Here is a 19,049-nt window from a genome sequence, read left to right as displayed (position 1 = left end):
ATTCTATCCAAGCTGCAGTATTCTCTCTGCTTGACAACTGCAATGTTCTCTATACTAGTCTCCCTGATGCCACACTTTGCCCTAGTTGTTGATTCTCCAACCAGGGTAACATTTTTATTTTTATTTTATAGTTTATTTTAAATTCAGGGGTACAAGTTCAGGTTTGTTATATAGGTAAACTTTTGTCATAGGGGTTTGTTGTGCAAATTATTTCATCACTGATCTCACAAAAATACAAATAACCATCAGAGAATATTATGAACATCTCTATGCATATGAAGTACAAAATCTAGAAGAAATGAATAAATCGCTGGACACATACATTCTCCCAAGACTGAACCAATGAGAAATTGAATCTCTGAACAGGCCAATAACAAGCTCTGAAATTGAATCAGTAATAAATAGCCTGACAACCAAAAAGAAGAGCTAGTATTATTTCTACTAAAGCTATTCCAAAGAATGGAGGAGAGAATCCTCCATAACTTATTCTATGAGGCCGACATCATCCTGATGCCAGAACAATATTTTCAATGGCAAGCAGATAATGTGATTCACTTGCACAGAACTTTGCAGTTTTCTCATGACAACTGAGATAGAAGCCAAGGTCATTATCATGATTTTTTTTTTCTTTTTTTTCTTTTTTTTTAATTATACTTTAAGTTCTAGGGTACATGTGCATAACGTGCAGGTTTGTTACATATGTATACTTATGCCATGTTGGTGTGCTGCACCCATCAACTCGTCAGCACCCATCAATTCATCACTTATATCATGTATAACTCCCCAATGCAATCCCTCCCCCTTCCCCCCTCCCCCCTCCCCATGATAGACCCCAGTGTGTGATGTTCCCCTTCCCGAGTCCAAGTGATCTCATTGTTCAGTTCCCACCTATGAGTGAGAACATGCGGTGTTTGGTTTTCTCTTCTTGTGATAGTTTGCTAAGAATGATGGTTTACAGCTGCATCCATGTCCCTACAAAGGACGCAAACTCATCCTTTTTTATGGCTGCATAGTATTCCATGGTGTATATGTGCCACATTTTCTTAATCCAGTCTGTCACAGATGGACATTTGGGTTGATTCCAAGTCTTTGCTATTGTGAATAGTGCCGCAATAAACATACGTGTACATGTGTCTTTGTAGTAGACTAATTTATAATCCTTTGGGTATATACCCAGTAGTGGGATGGCTGGGTCATATGGTACATCTAGTTCTAGATCCTTGAGGAATTGCCATACTGTTTTCCATAATGGTTGAACTAGTTTACAATCCCACCAACAGTGTAAAAGTGTTCCTATTTCTCCACATCCTCTCCAACACCTGTTGTTTCCTGACTTCTTAATGATTGCCATTCTAACTGGTGTGAGATGGTATCTCATTGTGGTTTTGATTTGCATTTCTCTGATGGCGAGTGATGATGAGCATTTTTTCATGTGTCTGTTGGCTGTATGAATATCTTCTTTTGAGAAATGTCTGTTCATATCCTTTCCCCACTTTTTGATGGGGTTGTTTGTTTTTTTCTCGTATATTTGTTTGAGTTCTTTGTAGATTCTGGATATTAGCCCTTTGTCAGATGAGTAGGTTGCAAAAATTTTCTCCCATTCTGTAGGTTGCCTGTTCACTCTGATGGTAGTTTCTTTTGCTGTGCAAAAGCTCTTTAGTTTAATGAGATCCCATTTGTCAATTTTGGCTTTTGCTGCCGTTGCTTTTGGTGTTTTAGACATGAAGTCCTTGCCCATGCCTATGTCCTGAATGGTACTACCTAGATTTTCTTCTAGGGTTTTTATGGTATTAGGTCTAACATTTAAGTCTCTAATCCATCTTGAATTAATCTTCGTATAAGGGGTAAGGAAAGGATCCAGTTTCAGCTTTCTACTTATGGCTAGCCAATTTTCCCAGCACCATTTATTAAATAGGGAATCCTTTCCCCATTTCTTGTTTCTCTCAGGTTTGTCAAAGATCAGATGGCTGTAGATGTGCGGTATTATTTCTGAGGACTCTGTTCTGTTCCATTGGTCTATAGCTCTGTTTTGGTACCAGTACCATGCTGTTTTGGTTACTGTAGCCTTGTAGTATAGTTTGAAGTCAGGTAGCGTGACGCCTCCAGCTTTGTCCTTTTGACTTAGGATTGTCTTGGCAATGCGGGCTCTTTTTTGGTTCCATATGAACTTTAAAGCAGTTTTTTCCAATTCTGTGAAGAAAGTCATTGGTAGCTTGATGGGGATGGCATTGAATCTATAAATAACCTTGGGGAGTATGGCCATTTTCACGATATTGATTCTTCCTATCCATGAACATGGTATGTTCTTCCATTTGTTTGTGTCCTCTTTGATTTCACTGAGCAGTGGTTTGTAGTTCTCCTTGAAGAGGTCCTTTACATCCCTTGTAAGCTGGATTCCTAGGTATTTTATTCTCTTTGAAGCAATTGTGAATGGAAGTTCATTCCTGATTTGGCTCTCTGCTTGTCTGTTGCTGGTGTATAAGAATGCTTGTGATTTTTGCACATTAATTTTGTATCCTGAGACTTTGCTGAAGTTGCTTATCAGCTTAAGGAGATTTTGGGCTGAGACGATGGGGTTTTCTAAATATACAATCATGTCATCTGCAAACAGGGACAATTTGACTTCTTCTTTTCCTAACTGGATACCCTTGATTTCTTTCTCTTGCCTGATTGCCCTAGCCAGAACTTCCAACACTATGTTGAATAGGAGTGGTGAGAGAGGGCATCCCTGTCTTGTGCCAGTTTTCAAAGGGAATTTTTCCAGTTTTTGCCCATTCAGTATGATATTAGCTGTGGGTTTGTCATAAATAGCTCTTATTATTTTGAGGTACGTTCCATCAATACCAAATTTATGGAGCGTTTTTAGCATGAAGGGCTGTTGAATTTTGTCAAAAGCCTTTTCTGCATCTATTGAGACAATCATGTGGTTCTTGTCTTTGGTTCTGTTTATATGGTGGATTACGTTTATTGATTTGCGAATGTTGAACCAGCCTTGCATCCCAGGGATGAAGCCCACTTGATCATGGTGGATAAGCTTTTTGATGTGCTGCTGAATCCGGTTTGCCAGTATTTTATTGAGGATTTTTGCATCGATGTTCATCAGGGATATTGGTCTAAAATTCTCTTTTTTTGTTGTGTCTCTGCCAGGCTTTGGTATCAGGATGATGTTGGCCTCATAAAATGAGTTAGGGAGGATTCCCTCTTTTTCTATTGATTGGAAGAGTTTCAGAAGGAATGGTACCAGCTCCTCCTTGTACCTCTGGTAGAATTCAGCTGTGAATCCATCTGGTCCTGGACTTTTTTTGGTGGGTAGGCTCTTAATTGTTGCCTCAATTTCAGAGCCTGCTATTGGTCTATTCAGGGATTCAACTTCTTCCTGGTTTAGCCTTGGGAGAGTGTAAGTGTCCAGGAAATTATCCATTTCTTCTAGATTTTCTAGTTGATTTGCGTAGAGGCGTTTATAGTATTCTCTGATGGTAGTTTGTATTTCTGTGGGGTCAGTGGTGATATCCCCTTTATCATTTTTTATTGCATCTATTTGATTCCTCTCTCTTTTTTTCTTTATTAGCCTTGCTAGCGGTCTGTCAATTTTGTTGATCTTTTCAAAAAACCAACTCCTGGATTCATTGATTTTTTGGAGGGTTTTTTGTGTCTCTATCTCCTTCAGTTCTGCTCTGATCTTAGTTATTTCTTGCCTTCTGCTAGCTTTTGAATGTGATTGCTCTTGCCTCTCTAGTTCTTTTAATTGTGATGTTAGAGTGTCAATTTTAGATCTTTCCTGCTTTCTCTTGTGGGCATTTAGTGCCTTAAATTTCCCTCTACACACTGCTTTAAATGTGTCCCAGAGATTCTGGTATGTTGTATCTTTGTTCTCATTGGTTTCAAAGAACATCTTTATTTCCGCTTTCATTTCGTTATGTACCCAGTAGTCATTCAGGAGCAGGTTGTTCAGTTTCCATGTAGTTGAGCGGTTTTGATTGAGTTTCTTAGTCCTGAGTTCTAGTTTGATTGCACTGTGGTCTGAGAGACAGTTTGTTATAATTTCTGTTCTTTTACATTTGCTGAGGAGTACTTTACTTCCAATTATGTGGTCAATTTTGGAATAAGTGCGATGTGGTGCTGAGAAGAATGTATATTCTGTTGATTTGGGGTGGAGAGTTCTATAGATGTCTATTAGGTCCGCTTGGTGCAGAGATGAGTTCAATTCCTGGATATCCTTGTTAACTTTCTGTCTCGTTGATCTGTCTAATGTTGACAGCGGAGTGTTGAAGTCTCCCATTATTATTGTATGGGAGTCTAAGTCTCTTTGTAAGTCTCTAAGGACTTGCTTTATGAATCTGGGTGCTCCTGTATTGGGTGCATATATATTTAGGAGAGTTAGCTCTTCCTGTTGAATTGATCCCTTTACCATTATGTAATGGCCTTCTTTGTCTCTTTTGATCTTTGATGGTTTAAAGTCTGTTTTATCAGAGACTAGGATTGCAACCCCTGCTTTTTTTTGTTCTCCATTTGCTTGGTAGATCTTCCTCCATCCCTTTATTTTGAGCCTATGTATGTCTCTGCATGTGAGATGGGTCTCCTGAATACAGCAGACTGATGGGTCTTGACTCTTTATCCAGTTTGCCAGTCTGTGTCTTTTAATTGGAGCATTTAGTCCATTTACATTGAAGGTTAATATTGTTATGTGTGAACTTGATCCTGCCATTATGATATTAACTGGTTATTTTGCTCGTTAGTTGATGCAGTTTCTTCCTAGCCTCGATGGTCTTTACATTTTGCCATGTTTTTGCGATGGCTGGTACCGGTTGTTCCTTTCCATGTTTAGGGCTTCCTTCAGGGTCTCTTGTAAGGCAGGCCTGGTGGTGACAAAATCTCTAACCATTTGCTTATCTGTAAAGGATTTTATTTCTCCTTCACTGATGAAACGTAGTTTGGCTGGATATGAAATTCTGGGTTGAAAATTCTTTTCTTTAAGAACGTTGAATATTGGCCCCCACTCTCTTCTGGCTTGTAGAGTTTCTGCCGAGAGATCTGCTGTTAGTCTGATGGGCTTCCCTTTGTGGGTGACCCGACCTTTCTCTCTGGCTGCCCTTAAGATTTTTTCCTTCATTTCAACTTTGGTGAATCTGGCAATTATGTGTCTTGGAGTTGCTCTTCTGGAGGAGTATCTTTGTGGCGTTCTCTGTATTTCCTGAATTTGAATGTTGGCCTGCCCTACTAGGTTGGGGAAGTTCTCCTGTATGATATCCTGAAGAGTGTTTTCCAACTTGGTTCCATTTTCCCCCTCACTTTCAGGCACCCCGATCAGACGTAGATTTGGTCTTTTTACGTAATCCCATACTTCTTGCAGGCTTTGCTCATTTCTTTTTCTTCTTTTTTCTTTTGGTTTCTCTTCTCGCTTCATTTCATTCATTTGATCTTCAATCGCTGATACTCTTTCTTCCAGTTGATCGAGTCGGTTACTGAAGCTTGTGCATTTGTCACGTATTTCTCGTGTCATGGTTTTCATCTCTGTCATTTCGTTTATGATCTTCTCTGCATTAATGAGTCTAGCTGTCAATTCTTCCACTCTTTTTTCAAGATTTTTAGTTTCTTTGCGCTGGGTACGTAATTCCTCCTTTAGCTCTGATAAGTTTGACTGGACTGAAGCCTTCTTCTCTCCTCTCGTCCAAGTCATTCTCTGACCAGCTTTGATCCGTTGCTGGTGATGGGCTGCGCTCCTTTGCAGGGGGAGATGCGCTCTTATTTTTTGAATTTCCAGCTTTTCTGCCCTGCTTCTTCCCCATCTTTGTGGTTTTATCTGTCTCTGGTCTTTGATGGTGGTGACGAACTGATGGGGTTTTGGTATAGGTGTCCTTCCTGTTTGATAGTTTTCCTTCTGACAGTCAGAAGGACTCTCTGTTGGTCTGTTGGAGATTGCTTGAGGTCCACTCCAGACCCTGTTTGCCTGGGTATCAGCAGCAGAGGTTGCCGAAGATATAATATTGCTGAACAGCGAGTGTACCTGTCTGATTCTTCCTTTGGAAGTGTCCTCTCAGGGGTGTACTCCACCCTGTGAGGTGTGGGGTGTCAGACTGCCCCTAGTGGGGGATTTCTCCCAGCTAGGCTACTCAGGGGTCAGGGACACACCTGAGCAGGCAGTCTGTCCGTTCTCAGATCTCAACCTCCGCGTTGGGAGATCCGCGGCTCTCCCCAAAGGTGTCAGACAGAGTCGTTCGCGTCTGCACCGGCTCCCGCTACTTCCCCTGTTGGTCTTCAGCTGTGCGCTGTCCCCAGAGGTGGAGACTACAGAGACAGGCAGGCTTCCTTGAGCTGCTGTGAGCTCCACCCAGTTCGAGCTTCCCAGCGGCTTTGTTTACCTACTTAAGCCTCAGCAATGGCGGGCGCCCCTCCCCCAGCCTCGCTGCTGCCTTGCGGATAGATCGCGGCAGACTGCTGTGTTAGCAGTGAGGGAGGCTTCGTGGGCGTGGGACCCTCCCGGCCAGGTGTGGGATATATTCTCCTGGAATGCCTGTATGCTTACAGCGCAGTATTGGGGTGGGAGTTACCCGATTTTCCAGGTGTTGTGTGTCTCAGTTCCCCTGGCTAGGAAAACGAATCCCCTTCCCCCTTGCGCTTCCAGCTGAGGCGATGCCTCTGCCCTGCTTCAGCTCTCGCTGGTCAGGCTGCAGCAGCTGACCAGCACCGATTGTCCGGCACTCCCTAGTGAGATGACCCCAGTACCTCAGTTGAAAATGCAGAAATCACCGGTCTTCTGTGTCGCTCGCGCTGGGAGTTGGAGACTGGAGCTGTTCCTATTCGGCCATCTTGCTCCGCCCCCCTATCATGATTTTTAAGAGTTGTCAAGATATCCCATGCTTTACCTAATGTTTTAATTACTACGGCTAAAATATTTCTTGCTATTCATGTGAATGTTTCTGCTTATATTTCTTACTCAAATTATCCTGTATATTTTTGTTCCTTTACCCCTACACATGCAGTTTTTGAAACATATTGCTCAGGTACACAAAACTTATCTTGGAATTTTGACTGGAACTTAATTGAGTTTCAGAAAATCTTTTATATTTTTCTGGTACACATACTTCGATTTGTCAATATAATATAAAATATAGGAAATCACATTCAAGAAGAAAAAGAAGAAAGATTAATTAATATAAAAGCATAAATTAAGAAAAAAATTTAAGAAGAGTATAAAACTAAATGAAAAATGTAAAAGATTATGAGAAGACATTGAAAATTAAAGAAAATTTAATTTTAGCAGATATAAAGTTTATAAGCAATGGAGATAAAACATCCTTTAAGCAAGGCAAATATTAGTTCTACAATATAAAACTAAAAATACACCATTAGTAAATAATTGTTTATACATGCAGATAAAATGAGAAATTGAAAACTAGAAAGTGAAAAAGATTCTAATAATAAGGTACATACAAATTTAACATGTGCAATGAGGACTAACATAAAAAGAATATAAAATGAAGCATGTCAGATGATAAAAATTATAAAACCAAGTTTTAAGAAAAATATATACGTATACTAATTTATCATACAATAAGAAAATCATAAAATGTTCTAACTACTGCAGAATGATCACCAGATCATTGCAGAAAATAAAAAGAAAACCTTAGCAATGCTAATGATATGTACATTTATTATTGGTCTTTTTTTTAGAACTTTACATATCCAGATATACATTTATTTTATCCTTCCAATTAACAAGCTAAATGCAGAATTCTGTTGAAAATCGTGTGCTTTCAGAGTTGTGAGGACAATGTATTAATCTATTGTTTTCTTTTCTTTGTTATTATACTTTGAGTTCTAGGGTATATGTGCACTATGTGAAGGTTTGTTACATATGTATGCATGTGCCATGTTGGTGGGCTGCACTCATAATGTATTGGCCTTTTAACAACGGCATTTTCTTGACATAATTTCATATAGGTTCATCCTCAGTTTCAGAGTGAAAGATTATTGATAGGAAGCTAGCTGCAATGTTCCACACCTGCACCCATTTTGCAGTCCCCACATTCAACAGGGAACTCTCAGCAACTCCGTTGCTCTTCTGAAGCCTGTGACACGCACAGCCTAGATGCTGCTAGCTTCACTGCAAGCAGTCAATTAGTATTCCTGCAACTATTCAGATTTTAAGTTGCGAATAAACCAATTTAGAAAAACAAATTCTGTGTAATGTGTACTTCTATTTACATTACTATAATAATACATTAAAATTGGAATTTGACTGGGAAAATGCAGAGATAATGTGACTTGTTAGAAACAGAAAGTTAATTGAAGCTGATAGTTCATGAAATTGTGTAGGGTTCATGAAGGTTTATGACTAGAAAGAAGGGGATACTAGGTCAACAAAAGTCATAGAGTGTGAGGCAACAAGTATATAATAAAAGAGGCAGATAGTGGAGAAGCAGAAAATAACAGGTATATGGAAACTGAGTCGCGATTAATAATAAAGTGACTGTTTATGAAGTTGTTAGCATTTCCAGTGGTCCTAGGTATAAGGCCTCTGACATATAACACTTTTTATTTAATGTCCTTGGGGTTATGTCTTTTTATTTAATGTCCTTGGGGTTATGTCTTTTGTCATATGTATATTTATACCAAATGTTCATTATTTGAACGAGTCTAAAATGCTTCTTCTTTATAAATTATTATGTTAAAAATTTAAAAACCCTAAAGAAATTGAGTGAAATTGTCTTTGAATAAAGTAAAAAACAAATGAAGAACCATAAACCAAAAGAATAATCGTTTGGCCATGATTGGGATTAATGAAATAATAAACAAAATCAAAGTGCATTTCTGGTCAATATATTGACCAAACAATAGGAACAATATTATTTTGTAAAAAGAGACAATATTTATATAATTTTATAAGAATATAAATAAAAATATTTTTCTTTGCTTTATAATTTTATTTCAAAAGTAAATTTAATTTTAATAATTAAATTCAAACTTTTGCCAGTCAAACAAGGCAAATGATGCTATTTTCAAACAAAAGGTGGTTTATAATACAATAAGAAAAACAACAGAAAACACATTAATTATGTAAAAACTGAGTATTTGATTTTATTGAGATGCAGAAAATCTACAAAAACTGTGTATGGATTTGCACACATCTGCATTTTGCTTGAGCTTTTATAAATACAAATCCCTTTTGCTAAAAAGTTCTTCTTTTAGGCTGTGATTAAATTCTCTAGTTATTAAATTAAGCTTCTTTTCTTAATTATTGCATCTAAACCTCTCTTCTAGGTCTCCTTTACAATAGTCTCAACTATTGTTGAGTTTTCCTCTGATTTTTCCTGTGTTTCAGTTATACTTGACTTTTAATTCTTTTTTTTTTTTTTTTTTTTTTTTTTTTTTTGAGACGGAGTCTGGCTCTGTCGCCCAGGCTGGAGTGCAGTGGCCGGATCTCAGCTCACTGCAAGCTCCGCCTCCCGGGTTTACGCCATTCTCCTGCCTCAGCCTCCCGAGTAGTTGGGACTACAGGCGCCTGCCACCTCGCCGGGCTAGTTTTTTGTATTTTTTTAGGACTTTTAATTCTTATTCAAACTTATACTGTGTCTTCTTTACATTTTTTCCTTCAATAATAACTACTTTTTATTATATTGTTTAAATCATACCATTTTTATTATTAATTAGGTAGAAAACACAGACAAACAATACATTCTCATTGCAAATAACAAAATAGTAAAAGTAAAACTAGAATTATAGTAGAAGTGATTAGCAGTATAATTAATAGTGGAAATATAGTAAAGAATAATAGAAGCTATAAGAATAAAATTAGAACTGTTTCTATTCTTTGAACTGACAGAGTAATATGTATTATGTGCATTCCACTTTCCAATTCCACCAGGTATCCACAACTGAAACCTATAAGTTGTGACTAGAATCACTTTAGGTCCACAAGGAAGGTAACTCCCAGTTAATCTGATTAACTATTAATATTATTGTGTTAATAAAGCTCTGAGAAATTTTAATAATGGAATTTCAGAATTAATTAAGTATCTTTTAAAAAATTTGTGGGTACATAGTAGGTGCACATGAATATGTATGTATGTATATACACATAAACATACATATATGGGGTATATGAGGTGTTTTCATACAGGAATGTAAGGTGAAATAAACACATCATGGAGAGTGTGGTATTCATCTCAAGTGTTTATCCTTGAGTTGCAAACAATCTAATTACACTCTTTAAGTCATTTTAAAATGTATGATTCCATTATTATTGACTATAGCCACCCGTGATGCTACAAAATAATAGGTCTTATTCATTCTTTCTATTTTTTTGATACCCATTAACCATCCCCACTTCCCCCATCAACTCCCACTACCCTTCCCAGCCTCTGTTAACCATCCTTCTACTCTCTATGAATTTGGTTGTTTTAACTTAGATCCCACAAATAAGTGAGAACATACGATTCTTGTTGCTGAAAATATTATACCTAAATTTTACATATAAAGATGTTCAGTGTAAAAAAGCTATGTAGTCCTGGACAATTCATGATATACTATAAAGGTATGTAATAATCACAATTAGTGTATTCTTAATAAACTTGTCTTTGAAGGAAGCAAGAAAACTAGGAAGATATGAATAACATTGTTTTGATGATTTTTATAATTTAATACATAACAATAAAAATGGTCAAAGTTTTTATTTCTGATCAAAGTACAAAAAGAAAACATGTATATGTTATTTTAGGGATATAAATTTTAAAATGTATGTAATTTGCTAATTTTAAAGAAAACATCGTATATATATTTCATATATGGTGATTTATATATTTTACATGTGTATATATATGTGTGTGTGTGTGTGTATGTGTGTATAGCTTGTTTATACATTCTGTCACATATTTTAACTCAGGAGAGATATTTATTCTTAGTTCCTTCCATCTCTGCAATTTCTGACTAAACTCACTTGTTTATTGCATAGACATTAGGTAAGCCACTTTTTGGAGCAATGACACTTTTCCTCCTGCTGATGCCCTTTTTACCAACCTTCATGCTTAGCTGTCTGGAAACTTTATCTTTCACCTAAGTTCTCTCTACAAAGCTCCTTGCTGCTTCCCTGTAGTTGAGCTTGACCACACAGAGCATCGTTATCCTCCTGACTTTGCACCACCTAATGCTTCTAGGCTTCCTCCCAATTTTTCACTAGCTTAGAAGGAATGCAGAGAAATCCATTTCTTAAACTAAAATAATAGTCAACAGGCAATAGTTTTCTAGTTTTTTTTTTTTTTTTTTTTTTTTTTTTTTTTTTTTTTTTTTTTTTTTTTTTTTTCCACTAGAGGTTAGTTTTATCTATTCCAGATGGGTTTTCTTGAGTACATTTACCTCTTCATGTTTGCATAATTTTATTTTTTATTATTGAATTTTATTTAGCTTTTAAATAGAAAGATGAAAGTAAGTAAAAACAACACACGTATTTTCAGATAGTTAAGCTAGAGTCTGTTTGCTATTCAAAGTAGATTTGAGTACTTTGATTAGTAGAAAGTCTTAATAAATCACTAAAAAGGGTAGTTTAAAATCCAGTAGAAATTTAAATAGTTAAAATGCAGACACTAAAAGGCACTAGGGTAACTTTAGTCCATACATAATTAAATAAACTTCACTATCTCACTATGCCTTAAGAATGTACCTCCTGTATACCTAAGAAAACCAAGTTTAATAGTAAGTTTTATTTATACAGAGGATTAAATTCTCAAAAGTTATTTTGATAAGATATTAAAATGATGGCCAGGCACGGTGGCTCACGTCTGTAGTCCCAGCACTTTGGGGGGCCTAGGTGGGCTGATCACCCGAGGTCGGGAGTCGAGACCAGTGCGACCAACATGGTGAAACCATGTCTCTACTGAAAATACAAAAAAAATAACTGGACGTGGTGGCGGGCGCCTGTAATCCCAGCTACTCAGGAGGCCGAGGCAGAAGAATCGCTTGAACCCGGGAGGTGGAGGTTGCAGTGAGTCGAGATCGCACCACTGCACTCCAGTCTGGGCAACAAGAGCGAAACTCAGTCTCAAAAAAAAAAAAAAAAAAGAAAAGAAAAAGAAAAGATCTTAACATGCTGAAATTTGGGGGACAACCAGAGCAATACCTAATGAAATATCTGTGGGAGGATCCCAATAAATCTAAATATATAACTTAAATTGTTCACATTATACATGGTAAAATGCATTTCTAAATTTGTTAGAATTGATAGCAAATGAATACACGTGAAGTTTATTTATTTATTCATTTTGACACATGATCTCACTCCGTTGCCCAGGTTTAAAATGCAGTGGCAGGATCATGGCTCACTGAACCCTTGATATTCTGGGCTCCAGCAATTCTCCTATCTCAGTCTCTCAAGTAGCTGGGACTACAGGCATGCACCACCACACAATTTTTTATTTTCTGTTGAAACAGGATTTCATGAATCGCCTAGGCTGTTCTTGAACTCTGGGGCTCAAGAGATCCTCTTGCCTCAGCTCCCCAAACTGCTGGGATAGAAGATGTGAACTACCGAGGATGGCCAAGATGCAAAGTTTAGATGTGATACACTTGTAATAAGCATCAAACGACCCCAATCTTCTCACTTTATGTTTCTGAATAGTTCCTTTAGATTTTTAAACATCACATTGACTGAAGATATGTTGACACACAAATTTGTGGAAGAGTTTTTGATAAATATTTGCAAACTTTTTTTTTTTCAGAATCTGTTAATTTTGGTGTCTTTTTGTCCCTTTGAGATACACACACACACACACACACACACACACACACACACACACACACACACACAAAGTGTTTGCTCAAATTTTGCAACTCTATTCAATCAGCAACCTTATTTGAATACTGTTTTACCCAGCTTTGGAAAAAAGCAGACAGTGATGCTGCCTCCACATCACTACACCCTTAAGACTATAGTACCCATTTACTACTAGTCATGGCTCACATTTACTCATTTTTCATTATGTGGAAGTGCATGCTACATACGTTATCTCATTTAATCTCCACGCCACCCAAGGAAGTTAATATTTATTCTCCGAATTCACAATAACTAATTTAACATTTAGAAAAGTTAGACAACATGCTGACTATCAACAGCTAGCACCTAAAAAAGTTGAGATTCAAACCCAGATACTCTGACCTCAAAGTGTCTCCTCTTATCTTTACTTATTAAAGCATAGGCTTAAAAAGTAATTAATTAGTTAATAATTCAAAGTAAAAGATAACTTTCATTCAGTGTACATACTCTTCTTTCAACCTCAGCTTCTTTAATGAATATTAATTGATTGAAACTATCCTAGTCGCGTTAGAAAGCAGTAGGACTCAGAATGGCAGGAAGTAACATTTTTTAAGGTAGACTCAAGTGAAAAATATTTGATACCTAAATCCTTTTTTTATTTAAAATTAAATAAAAGTAAGAAGATTTGTGAAAGAAATCTAATATTAAAATTTTGGCTACTTACATTAATTAGAGATAAATATCAATAAGAAAATGATTGCTAATTTTAATATTGAAATATTCTAAATTTATCAGTTCTCATCTTGAGTGGCTTTGTGTTCTAAATTAAAGAATGAAAGTTACATGTAATTCAGAATCTAAGATTTGTTCTGTATTCCTATATTTGAAAGAACCTCAACTCTGAAACTATTCAGAGGTTGGTTGAACTCATTGCTCTGATACTTTTTAATTGAATTATTTATAAAATGAAGAAAAATAATAACATTATGGTTTTAGGCACTTGTGATGTACACATAAAAGAGTATACCTTCTGAGAATTTTTTTCTCAATGATTACTAAATATTATCGTCTGTTAAAATCATCTTCCCTATCCTCCTGTCCCAAAGAAAATAAAACAAGGCATATGGTACTTCCAGTTCTAGATCCTTGAGGAATCGCCGTACTGTTTTCCATAATGGTTGAACTAGTTTACAATTCCACCAACAGTGTAAAAGTGTCCCTATTTCTCCACATCCTCTCCAGCACCTGTTGTTTCCCAACTTTTTAATGATTGCCATTCTAACTGGTGTGAGATCATATCTCATTGTGGTTTTGATTTGCATTTCTCTGATGGCCAGTGATGATGAGCATTTTTTCATGTGTCTGTTGTCTGTATGAATGTCTTCTTTTGAGAAATGTCTGTTCATATCCTTTGCCCACTTTTTGATGGGGTTGTTTGTTTTTTTCTTGTACATTTTTTCGAGTTCTGCCCAGCCATCCCATTACTGGGTATATACCCAAAGGATTATAAATCATGCTGCTATAAAGACACATGCACACGTATGTTTATTGCGGCACTATTCACAATAGCAAAGACTTGGAATCAACCCAATTGTCCATCAGTGACAGACTGGATTAAGAAAATGTGGCACATATACACCATGGAATACTATGCAGCCATAAAAAAGGATGAGTTTATGTCCTTTGTAGGGACATGGATGCAGCTGGAAACCATCGTTCTCAGCAAACTATCACAAGGACAGAAAACCAAACACCACATGTTCTCACTCATAGGTGGGAACTGAACAATGAGATCACTTGTACTCGGGAAGGGGAACATCACACACCGGGGCCTATCATGGGGAGGGGGGAGGGATTGCATTGGGAATTATACCTGATGTAAATGACGAGTTGATGGGTGCTGACGAATTGATGGGTGCAGCACACCAACATGGCATAAGTATACATATGTAATGAACCTGCATGTTATGCACATGTACCCTAGAACTTAAAGTATAATAATAAAAAAATTAAAAAATAAAAAATAAAAAATATAAATAAAAAAAAGAAAATAAAACAAGGCAAATGTGACTGAATCAGTCCACAGTATATTCTGTTAACATACTCATTGGTTATAAAGTCATTTAACCAAGACATTTATTGATTTATTGGTATCTCACTCTTTTCATAATGATGCTGTATAGATGAGACATAGGTAGATGGACTCCTGATAGTGAATAACATGTCTCTGAGGTTTTAAAATATTTGAGTAAGATAAAGTTTTCTAAAATTCTATGAGAACATGCAGCTAACAATATAAAACATTTTTCATTGTTTTATTAAAATAAATGTTCAATAAATTTAAACTTAATAAAACATCTTTCTAGAACTATTTTTGGAAAAGAGAAGATTAAACCTAAAAATGTTTGGAAAAATATTAGAAGGACACTTTTTACTAGCTATCACATAAAGGTAATTTAAAATAAGTGTGAAAAATTAAAACAAATATTCAATCTGAGAGTAATATGCAGTAATTAAAATAAGTAAAATAACTCAGAATCAATACAATTCAGTTTCAAGTAAAATATGTATACATAAGTGTGAACATTTTGTGTGCAATACGTTTTTAAAGTGAAATGGAATATTTGTCAATTTAAAATGCTGGGATAGTTGGCTCCATTTGGAGGTCAAATAATTAAATAACTATCAAGCAAAACACACCAGAAATATGTGCTGTATCTAAAAGTTAATTTTTTTTAAATAAACCAATAAATACAAAAATTTTAAAGTGGATAAAGTGAGCATTTTATTTGGAAAAAAAACATTTCTCAACTTTAGAACTAAGCTAGAAATCACTCTGAAGAATGTTGACTCAAAGTCTAAATATTATTCCCATAAAAAAATCACTATAAGCAACCTTCAAAGAAGGAAGACAAAATAAACTGACATATATATGTCTTTGTATTATTATGTGCAAAAGGAAAATTAATGTCTTCAATGAATGAGGTTGGGAAAACTGAACATTCACAGACAAAACAATAAAATTGAACCTTTGTCTTCCATCACATACAAAAATTAATTCAAAATAGATTAAATATTTCAATGCAAAGAAAACATAGTGGGAAAGCTTCTAGATATTGGTCTTTGCAATGCTTATTATTTGTTTTGATATGGCATTAAAATAACTGACAACAGAACAAAAGTAAACAAGTGGGACTACATCAAACTAAAACACTCTGTGAGATGGGAGTAATGCAGGGTGGTTACAGGAGAATAGAAAATTTCAGGCAGCAGTTTCACATGACTAGCAAAAGGAAACTGTTGAAATAACTGCATAAGCTAGGGACTGATAAGTCCCTGAAAAACCAGGGTGTGGAATAAGCTGGCTAAGATTGGCTGGACCCAACATGGCACCGGATTTGAGCTGGGTTTCACCTACGACCTCATTATGCACTTATCAACATGCTAAATCCCACACTCACCAGCACTACGACAGTTCCTGGAACACCCAAATTTGGTGTAGAAATAGGTGGTGCCACAGTTTTGAGAAATTCTCACCTTTTTCTAGGAGAAATTGAAACAGAAAATGAGATTAGATTGGGTACTTGATTAATAAGAAAATACTGTCTTTGAAATTGCGTTCCTAAAGATTAGGGCAAAGACAAGTCAGATGCAAAGGTGCAAGAGGTTCTAAAGATCAATTTGAGCCTTTGTCAAAGTTACAATCAACAGTTTCCAAACCAGAAAGGCAATAGAGCTAAGACTTATAACATGGAGTGTGTAGAAGAGAGAGAGAAGAGAGAGAGAGAGAGAGAGGATCTAGGAAAGAAGAAAAATCAGGTAAAGAAGTATCTGTGGGACTTTTTGTCCCTATCACCATACTTCCTTTAGCAAAGGATTTAAAAGTTGTGGGGGGACTATTCAACCAGCAATGCTAGTCAAAGGACAATTCATTAAATGAGTGAAAGCATCAGTGAGTTATCAATATCAGTATCTTTGACTCCTGGAGCACCAGAGGAGGCCGACTTGCAAAAAGACTTGCTAGGAATAAGGCCCTGTGAGGGGCCTGATTCTTCATTAGTCCTAGGCACACTGTTTTGATCCAGAAATGCTTTAAAAGGTAAATACACTGATAAAAAGAGAAGTCAGAAAAAACCTGCAGAAGCAAGCAGTATTCTGAGCTACCATGGAACAGTGGAAATCAAACACTTGGAAGGTGAGACAACAAGAAGTTTTTTTGTTTTCTGTTTGTTTTGTGAGGAACTTCTAGATTGCTAAGTGAAGGTTGTAGAAAATCAGTTGAATGCCACTGACAGGAGAGCATTGAGTTAGTTTCATTTTCTGAAGAGACCAAACGTGCCTTGTGTAAGGATAGTAGAATGATATGGAAATGGGATAAAATAGAGTCTTCAAGTAGTGTTTTCTCTCCTGCCTGAATTAAGATGTTGATTGCAAGTCTAGTATTGCCCTGCCACTAGTACAGATCTGCAGCAGTTATTAATACATTTATCTTGTTATTTGGATTGAGAGAAGGGTTCACGTGAAATAATTTTTTTGACCATGTTTAAAAGAAAGCCAAGGGAAAACCCCAATTAAAAACTGACTGCTATTTTATCAAAACTCTATCTCACGCCTGAAAAGCATCTTGCATCTTACCTACAGAATTAACCATAGGTACATCTTTGTTTCTTCTATTTGGTTATTATGCAATTAATACAGATCAAAAAAGAAGGCATGGCATAATGTAGCCTAGGTAATAATGTAGATATCTCAAAAACATTTACAGTAAGTTACTATTATTTGTGCTAATTTTTTGTATAAATTTTGTTGGATATAGGACCAAAATGTTTAGAAATGATTTGTAAAAATGCATAAAATAGTAGTGATAAACATAATTCATTGTGAAAACTGGGCATGCGAAAGCAACTCTATATGGTAATATAAATGTCACATGAACTACTGAAATGGAACATATTAAATTGTTTTAATTGAGCTTTTGGTGTCAAAGTTTACAGTTTGGTGGTATTTGCTGGCATTGGTAATTGGATGTTTACAGTAGGACAAATGCAATTCTAGGAAAAGTGAATATCTTTTCATCATAAGAACTTTAAATAATGGCAACACCAAATCTACATTGGAAAAAAATAAATAAATTAGGACACTAGGGCCCAAGAAACCACAGGACTTAAGAAAATTTTGGATGAAACATTAAAATTGCATATTTATTCGTTAATATTATCTCTTTATTCTTTTCATTTTTCAAGAATAAAATATATTATTAACTAGCGTCACTATGTTGTACAATTGACCTCTTGAGCTTATTTTTCTAACCGGAAATTTGTATTCTTTCATCAATATCTGTCTAACCCCTATGCCCAGACACCCCAGCTCATGGAACCTCCATACTACTCTCTACGTCTGCAAGATCATCTTTTTACAATTCCACATGTGAGTGAAATAATGCAGCATTTGTCTTTCTCTACCTTACTTATTTCACTTAGCATAATGTCCTTCAGGTTCATCTATGTTGTCACAAATGATAGGACTTCATTCTCTTATATGGCTGAATAGTAGTCCATCATTCATATTTACTACATTTTTCTTACCCATTTGTCCATTGGTGGACATTCTTACCTTCTTACTGTGTGTGATTCTATCTGAATTTCTAGGTATCCTGGCATGTGTATTTTAATGTTAACTGCAAGAGAAGTAAGAATTTTTATTCTTCTCAGAAAGTTGATGTTTACATTAAAATAACAAGATAAAGGATCAGAAATTGAAAACTAGGGACAAAGTCCAGGATGTAAGAGTATAGGGTCAAAAAGATTAACTAAATTTGAGAAAACACAATTTGAAGTTATTTTTAGTGTTATATTAATATATATAAGAATATCAAAGCTAGTAAAAAGAGGGAAAATTAGAGATAATTACTCTCCTCTCAGGATGAATATAACAGACTGGAGTTAGGAATAACAGCGGATTGTTTACATTTTAAAGAAAAAAATACATATATATAGCTCCATGTCTATACTAATTGAAGAAATTCCCACTCTGAGATAAAGTATTTCATAAAGAAGTTTACTTAGAAGCCTATGTAAGATACTATTTGAGGAAGTAGATGAAGCTGGATTGGGAAGAGCAAGAAGCTAACCAGTAACGTGGTTGCCCGTGAGACCTCAGCCAATCATATAGGGAGCGTGGGAGCTAGGATGGCCTTTCTCAGTTGTCCCAAATCGAAGTAAGGCTGCTGCTTTGAATTTCTGCATCACGGAAAACTGGTTGGCTACAGGGTGAAAAGTTGGCTGCAGGGTGACAATGCAACTTT

This window comes from Rhinopithecus roxellana, chromosome 4, assembly GCF_007565055.1.
Source record: "Rhinopithecus roxellana isolate Shanxi Qingling chromosome 4, ASM756505v1, whole genome shotgun sequence".
Lineage (NCBI taxonomy): Eukaryota > Metazoa > Chordata > Mammalia > Primates > Cercopithecidae > Rhinopithecus > Rhinopithecus roxellana.
The sequence above is the reverse complement of the archived record's forward strand: the minus strand, read 5'-3'. Positions refer to the sequence as shown.